This window comes from Silurus aristotelis (genome assembly GCF_946808225.1).
Source record: "Silurus aristotelis genome assembly, chromosome: 16".
Classification (NCBI taxonomy): domain Eukaryota; kingdom Metazoa; phylum Chordata; class Actinopteri; order Siluriformes; family Siluridae; genus Silurus; species Silurus aristotelis.
This window is the reverse complement of record NC_139589.1, coordinates 23375484-23384595: the sequence shown is the minus strand read 5'-3', so window position 1 is coordinate 23384595 and position 9112 is coordinate 23375484.

Below are 9112 nucleotides of genomic sequence, written 5' to 3'. Positions count from 1 at the left end.
AGCGAATACCAGAACCAAGGAAGTGCAAAATGAAAATACTTACGAAGAACGTTTGATCTCGATTGCAAACACTGACACTTTAGACTACTTTCATAAATGCTAAAGCGAAGTCTCTGTGAAAAAACTTCATCATATTATTGATACATGTCTGTCTTTTATTCTTTATTACTATTAAAGCTTATTGAGGTGGTTTGGACATGTGCAGAGGAGGGACGTATATTGGTAGAAGAATGCTGAGGGTGAAGCTGCCAGGAAGGAGGAAAAGAGGAAGACCATGGTGGGGGTGAGGGAAGACATGCAGGTAGTTGGTTTAAAGGAGACAGATGTAGAGGACAGGGGGGTATAAAGATAGATGATTTGATGTGGCGACCCCTAATGGGAGCAGCCAATAGAAGAAGAAGAAGAAGAAGAAGAAGAAGAAGAAGAGTGTGGCATATTAATGTTTGGTGCAATTAAACTGCTGCTCGGTTCCTCGATTCAATCCTGAGCTCTGCATTCTGTCACGTTATGGTTCATTGTTCTACCAAAACTATACCTTTAAAACACACATCTAGGCTTAGAACATGAACGGAATTGTAAGGTCACAGGATTTATTTAGCCGAATTTTACATTACAGATATTGAGCAACATAAAAATCATTAAATGAAGTTTGATTGTGGTTCCTGAAGTTCTCAGTTTATTTCAGTATCAGGAATTTAGCAAACCACAATGTACTAACAGAGTTCCTTTTCCTTTGAATAAACCAAGTTTTTTTTTATTTTTTTTTATTTTTACACATTAAAAGTTCCAGTACCATGTTAACATACTATTCTAAAAATTTCCACTACGTCCTGTTGTTGGTCCTGAGATTCACGTGCCTTTGTTGACAGGTGAGCCACGTTTTTCTGTTTAATTATTGAAAAATACCCCTTTGTGTACGAAATGTTTTTGAGAAGCCTGTTTGCTTCTCGGTAATGTTCTATGTCTCATTATTTTCATAGTTTTTGTTCTGTTTTCTGTCATTTGCAACAGTTGGCATTTGATTGCATGGACATTATAAACAATAGTTGTTGCTCAACTTCTCTTTTTCCCTTTAGATGTTAATAGGACTTTTGCAGAAAACTTGTTACAGTCATACAGTTATACAGAGAATTTCTCACTGGTGCAATTCAAATCAATTTAGATGTATTTGTATTTTAGACTTTGAACTTTTAGTTTCTATAAGTTTACCAATAATGAGCGAGCCGATGGCGACCGTGGCAAGGAAAAAACTCCCTGAGACGGTATGAGGAAGAAACCTTCAGGGGAACCAGATTCAAAAGGGAACTTCATGGATCTTTATGCTGTTCATGTGAAACCCTCTCCAGCTGCACAGAGTGGTCTCAGAGTGGTCTCACTATGACTGACACTGAAGACTCCTTCCATAAATGGTAAAGAAATGTCTCAGTTAAATAAATTATATCTTTCATCCTGATATGAGGGTGGCTTAGTGGTCAAGTGAAGTGAGTAGTGTTACTGCTTCTCAGGTTTGAGAAGGTTCTACTTAGATACAGTAACAAATTACATTTACTTCATTAATGTCCACCACTGCTGAACATTATGCTGTGCAACTATGAAACGTTGGGGTCACATACAATCATGCAGAGGTGATAGCTTTCATTTGCACATGTGAGAATATTTGTTACATAAACTATGTGTGATAGGGTTGATTGTATAAAGTATATACTATTGCACCATGTATAGGTTCCATCAATGCAGAAATGTTATCACTGCAGTTGGAACATAGGCCATAGTTTAATGTCACTGCTGTTATTCAGGAAATAATATTCAGCACACTACATTTCTTAAAGGTGTTCAAATTTGGACTTTAGAGGTTGCAGGTGTCATGACTTTTCAATTTAGTAGCGTTGAACCTGGTAACCTGAAGATAAACGTGGTTCAAATGGATAAAACTTTACATGTACTTTCTTTCTCTCTGTCCGTCTCACGCTCATCTTTAACTTCTGTGCAGGTTTGTGGTTTTACCACAACTTCTAAAAAAAGCTCAAGCTGCATGTCAGAGCAGAAAGTATAGTTTGGTGGATAAATTCACTATGCTGTTTAGCTCAGCAATTATACGTAGATGTCTCCAAACTACTCTATAAATAAGAAACAATGCAGCCCATGCGTTTTTTGAATGAAATACATCACTTTGGAGCAAAAGGTTTCTAATCACCGAAAGAAAGAGTTTTTACATGAAAAGTTCTTTCTTGTAGACCGAAATGAAGCTTTTGCTTAAATAGAAGTGTGCAAATATTATAATGCATTAATAAAAATGAATAGAAACAGAAATTTATTAATATTTGTAATTTTTTTAATTTATTTTCAGCAAAAATACAAATATTTTAGAAATAGTATTTCTATTGCTTGGCTATATTTTAGTGACACAGTGACACCATGGGATATTTTTACAGTTATTTAAAAAGTCTTGATCATGAACATCAATTGACCAAATCAGATATACACACATTTCCCAGAGATTTCACTAGAACACTTGTCGACATGTTTGGTGTCCAAAATTCTTTTTTCAAGTTTATCAAAAGAGCTAGAATCATCAGAACACATCACAAGTCTTCATATCAGTTGAGTTGTTGAGTGGTGGTTTCTGAAAAATTGGTGTTTGTGAAACTTGCAACAAATCAAATTCATAAACAAATCAGTCAAATCAGTAAGCAAATCAGTCAAATCATACTAAAGTGAGATGCCTTTGTCTCTCCATGCGTAGTTTGGTGGTTTTGGACTCCGTGAGCTATACGTGTTAGTCCATCAAGATCTAGAGACATTTTTTTCTCAAATGTAAACCACAACCCAATCTGGGAGGTCTAAAACCTTTTTCGTTGTCACCTTAATGCAGCTAGACTAAACACTGTGCAGCAGCAGTCTGTATATATCTGTGTAACATCTGCTCAGCATGCTGGAATGACCTGCTGAAACAGACCAACCCAATCCACCTCCACCAGTATGGAAAATCATGGAAGTCAATCACCCAATGTGTGTCATTTTACTATCTAAGTTCAAAACATTCTGCCATCATGGGTTTGCTTTCTTCCCTAATATTTATTTCCACATTTTTGCTCACACAAAAGTTCAAAGAAGGTTTCAGTAATTCACTGTGGCTCTGAATCAGAAGCACTTCAGCCTGAGAATTTCTATAAGATAAAAATCCATAAGATTGGTGCTTTTTGAACATCCCATTCAACATGTATTTCTCATTTGCTCTTATAATAACCTCCACTCTTCTGGGAAACCTCTGGGTTTAGAAATGTGCTTGTGGAGATTTCATTCAGCCACAAAGGTGTAAGTAAAGTAATTTCATGCTGAGATCCAAAGTACAGTTGTGTGCCTCTGACTTTGTGGAAGCAGTTTAGTGAAGAACGTCTCTAGGTTACGACCGTAACCATAGTTCCCCGAGGGAACGAGACGCTGCGTCGAAACGCTATGGGAACGCCCCTGCGTGACCACGCTCTGAACCACGTGTGAAATCTAGCCAATAGGCAAGCCGTGACATCATAGACAGGCGACGTCGCGTAAACCAGGAAGCTACAAGATGGCTGTGCGGTGGTAGCGACATTAGCTTCTGCAAAGAGAGAAGGTAAGCGCCGCAGGGATGCAGGGAGTGTGGCACGGAGACGCAGCGTCTCGTTCCCTCGGGGAACTATGGTTACGGTCGTAACCTAGAGACGTTCCCCTTCAGGAACTCGAGCTGCGTCGAAACGCTATGGGAACGAGTGTCCAATCACGCCACACTGACCAGACCCTGCCGAAAGAGTGAGGGCCTCGGCACCAGCACGCAGAACAGAGGAGCCCAGGGTGGCTCTGAGGTCAAGGCCATAAAACCAGACAAAGGTCAGCGGGGTGGACCAACCCGCAGCGTCACAGTCCCGGAGTGACACTCCAGTGGATCCGGCCGCAGAGGCCGCCACACTCCGGCGGAGCGAGCCCTGACCGTGATCGGAGCGGGGACCAGGACTCGCAGCCAAACAACTGCACCCACCACCTCCAAGGACTCGTTCTGTGGAGATAAGCACCCAGTGCTCGCACTGGACACAGCCGGGTCTCGTAACCCCCGGTCGGGGGCTATAAACAGAGGAGGGCAGAATGCCTGTAACACGACACATCGTGTGGGAGCACCCTGGCCATGCCAGGGGGCAATTCCAGGTGGGACGAGGCAACTGCCAAGACCCAGACAGGCACCCTGAGTCGCGTCCCGGGCCACAGCCTCCGGGCGCCGCGGAGGAAACGTGTCACCAATGGGACCCACCCAGTGAACACGGAAACCCTCAGGGTCGAAGGGGTTAACCCTGCGGCAAACTGTACCTGCAAAAACACCAGAACTGAACCGACCGGGCAGTTAACTGGGTCCAAGTCATGATGCTCACACCGTGACGCGAACAGTCGCCATCGTGCGGCGTACGACCTCCTCGTGGAGGGAGCACTGGAGTGGAGAAGGGCCTCTACTACCTCGGTAGAGAGAACAGAGAACCCTTAGGGGCCACAGCCTCCACAACCCCGGGCGGGGGTGACCCCGGGCGGGGGTGAACCAGGGTTCCGCCCGCCCTTGAGGTGCCACCAGGAGGAGAAGACTTCCTCCCGGCGAACTCATACCAGAACTCCCGAGAGCAGCGCGACTGGGTGGAAAGGCGTACAGGCGTAGCCTCGCCAAGACCGTCCCATGGCAGCCACTGTCTCGACAGGGCGTCTGCTCAGACATCCAACCGTCCCGGGTCGTAAACGGCTCTAAATGAGAGGAGTTCGTCCCGGGACCACAAGAGGACCCCCTGCGCCAGCTGATTGCAGGGGCGAGACCGGAGGCCCCCCTGGTGGTAGATGTACGAGACCATCGCAGTATCGTCCGCGTGGACCAACACATAGTGATCTCTAAGGACTGGGAGGAAGTGTTGTAACCCCAACAACACTGCCAGCATCTCCCGGCAACCTACGTGCCACAAGAGACGCGGGCCGCTCCACAGACCCCGGGCGGAGTGGCCACTCATGACCACCCCCCCCCACCCCGTGAGGGAAGCATCCGTCGTTAGCATTACGCGACGACAAGGAGTCCCTAAAACGGGGCCTCGGGACAGAACGTAGGGTCCTACCACGCAACCAAGGCTCAAAGGGCACACCGTGAGACCTTCATGGTATGATACAGACTCCCTCAAGGGGAGAACCCCCTGCCCCGGAGCCACCACTGGAGGGGCCACATGCGGAGAAGGCCGAGTGGAAAAAACACTGGACGCTGCCGACATGAGACCCAGCAGCCTCTGGAACTGCCTCGCAGTGACTGGCTGGCCTGCTCCTACCCTCCTGACTGCAGTGAGGATGACTACAAACCGGGCGGGAGACCGTGCCCGTAACCTGGCCGAGTCCCACACCACGCCGAGAAAGCGGTCCTCCGCGCTGGGGAAAGTACACGTTACCCGGCGTTTCAGTCTGAACCCCAGTACCTTCATGCAGGCGAGAACAGCATCTCAACGCCGACCCGCCTGGCGCTCTAACAAGCCAACATCAACCAATCGTCGATATAAAACAAAATGCGGATGCCCTAAAGCCGCAGTGGGGTCAGTGCCGCGTTCACGCACTCTGTGAAGGCACGGGGTGAGAACGCTAGGCCGAACGGAAGGACCGATATTGGTAAGCTTCGCCCCGAAAGCAACCTCAGGAACCTCCCGTGTGCGGTGAAGGACGGCTGCATGGAAGCATGCAACCACCAGATCTAACGTATGACAAATCAGTCCTCGGACTCGACCTGAGACACGACCTCTCTAAACGAGAAACCTGAACCCGAGCCTCAAAAGTGAGTGGTTCAAGGAGTGGAGATCCAGAATGGGATGCAACCCACCGTCCTTCTTCGGAACAACGAAGCACGGGCTGTAGCAGCCTGACTCTCTGAACAAGGACCTGTCCCAGGACCAGAGCCTGCACGGGTCCCACCAGGGCGGGACACACCCCGTTGAACCGGGGAGGAGAAGACGCGAACCGAATGTACGCAGCCGAATGGCCGTTCTCCACAGTACGCAGGACCCCCGAGAGACTCCAGGCAGCCCTCCAGACTGACAGAAAGTCTCCACAGGGAGAATCAACCCCTCGGGGCCGGCCCCTGACCCACTCAGAGCGGCTGGAGCGGCGCACTGCAGCCGACTACACCTCCTGAGAGGCGGCGGATCCCCCCCATCCGCAGCGACCATACGGGCGGAATACGGGGAGCAAACCGCTGGAGAACGCTGCGCCCTGAACACGACCATTGGCAGGGCTAGCAGACAGTCCTCATGACCCCTATCCGCAACGAACCTCCGGGCGGAAATAAAGAAGTTAACCGGCCTCCCGGTGGTGCCAGGGAGGGACGAGCGCCATAGCATGAGGTGCGCACCTCAACAAGATGCAAGCCATCAGGCCTACGCACCACAGCCCGTTCACCAGAGGCGGGGACGACCATCAGGCCGTCCAGCCCCTCCCTTGGCTCAGAGTGACGCCATGGGCCCCTAGGACCTCCCCGCGGGAATCGGGTGGCAACACTCTCACCGGGCTATTTCGCTGTGCCTGGACGTACCAGGGCGAGGCTGCTGCCGAGCAGCCCCATCGGAGCAGCGAGGAACTACCACTGAAACGCCACCGTGGTCTCCTGAACCCGCCAGCAATCGCCCTCACCTACAGCGTTACCAGGTCAGGCCAGGAGGGGACACCATGGCGCTCAGAAGGAAGCTTGCACCATCCCCCATAGCAGGCCAGCCCGGTATGCCTGCAACACACCCATCGTGTGGAAGCAACCCGTAGCCTGACCTGCCGCGTAGCCCTACCCACCAGAGCCAAGCGGCTCTACGTAGGCAAACCGATAGCCATCACAGACGCAACACTCGGGGAGAGATAGCTAGCTAGCGTCTCTACCACAAGTGGCATCGTCTCGTAGCCACGCCACTTCGCTCCAACAACATTCGCGCACAGCGAAAGAACATCGGAAAAGCACGCGCGCACACGGGCCTCCCAGGACCCAGACACCTCGGTGCGCAGATCAGGGAAGGCGCTGAGGCCGTGACATAGGGCGCAGGAAACGCACAACCAGCTCACTGGGTGCGCGCTGCTTCTGCCACATGACCGGCAAGCTAAATCCAAGCTAAATCCGGCCCGTGCCACGACCTCAAGGAGCCCCACATACAGCACAGGCTGTGAGGAGTCCGCAGGCTCGCTAGCATCCATCATCTCATCCTCCTTGGAGAGAGAGACATGCAATGCTGCGCCGCCCGCACCGGGAGAAGAAGCAGCCGCCAGGCATGCTTCCCCCAATTTCCCGAAATTTCATCCACCTCGGAGGAAGAAATACGGAGCACCGCGTCACACACACCGGGAAAGAACCGATTCCACACGAGCGCTCTCCCCGGGGAACGGGAGCTCGGCTAGCAGCCGAGAGCGCATAGCCACATGGCTAATGCTAACAGCCGATACCATCGAGAGCCGAAGCTTCAAGGGAGAGCGCCCACCTCGGAAAGCGCTCTCCGAAATTCCCCCACCTCGGAGGAAGAATATGGAGCACCGCGTCACACGCACCGGGAAAAGAACCGTTTCCAAACGAGAGCAATCCCGGGGGACGGGAGCTCGGCTAGCAGCCGGGAGCGCATAGCCATATGGCTAAAATGCCAACAGCCGATACCATCGAGAGCCGAAGCCGCAAGGGAGAGCGCTCACCTCGGAGAGCGCTCCCCGAAATTCCCCCACCTCGGAGGAAGAATACGGAGCACCGCGTCACACGCACCGGAGAAGGAACCGCAAAACGAGCGCAATCCCCGGGGAACGGGAGCTCGCCTCGCAGCCGGGAGCGCATAGCCGCACGGCTAAAATGCTAACAACCGATACCCTCGAGAGCCGACTAAGCACGCTCCTAAGCTAAGCAAACAACACATCGGCTGCGTGTCACCCCCCCCGAAATGAATCGGGGCAAGCAGGAAACACGCAGACGGAATTCTGCCTGCATATAAGCTCATGACTGCACAGATAACACACTCAAAGCGCTTACCTGAACAAGCAGAAGCTAATGTTGCTACCACCGCACAGCCATCTTGTAGCTTCCTGGTTTACGCGACGTCGCCTGTCTATGATGTCACGGCTTGCCTATTGGCTAGATTTCACACGTGGTTCAGAGCGTGGTCACGCAGGGGCGTTCCCATAGCGTTTCGACGCAGCTCGAGTTCCTGAAGGGGAACCACATATGTGTATATTGTATAGGTCAAAATAAATAAATCTTTTTGTTTCTTATTTTAATTCTGTATCGTTTGTTTCCTGATCATCATGATTGACAGCTCAGCTCTAACATCTCTTGTGAGGTTTAAATTTCCCACTGTATAACTGTGAATCTGTGTATAATATTACGAAGTCTACAGGCATAAATAAAGGAAGTAGACGTCTGTGGAAAGGTGACAAATAGAAGTGAACGAAAGACGGAACAACGCTGAACCTGAAACAGCATCTTGGCCTTGTGGTCAGTGGTGACATATGATTGGGGAATTTCTGTCTATAAAAATGTTCTGGGGCTCAGACCTGCAAGAGAAACACAAAGCTGTCTGTCTGTCTGTCTGTCTGTCTGTCTGTCTGTCTGTCTGTCTGTCTGTCTGTCTGTCTGTCTGTCTATCTATCTATCTATCTATCTATCTATCTATCTATCTATCTATCTATCTATCTATCTATCTATCTATCTATCTATCTTCATTGAAGCTTTTCTTACTAAATGAGGATGTGTATAGAGCCAAAAGGTCTGGTATGATGTAACCTTTGGGCTTCTGTTACCACTTCTGCAGTGTCACCCGCAGCATGGGGGAATTTTGAAACAGGTGGCATGCAGGCATCTCATCATCTGACAGGGCTGCTTAATGGGAATCGCAGAAGGTGCTTGACACACTTCGAAAAGAAGACTTCCAGGACGTATTCCAAAAGTGGCAGGAACACTGTAAGTCTTCGAAACCTTTTGATACCACCTTGTACATTGACCAAATAAATGAATAGACCCCAGTCAGGACCTCCCAGTGAGGTCCTGTATCTGTGTTTCTTGAATTGAGTTTATTACCTTATTCTCAAAGTACGTAATTTCTTTTAAGACTGCTAAGTCCTC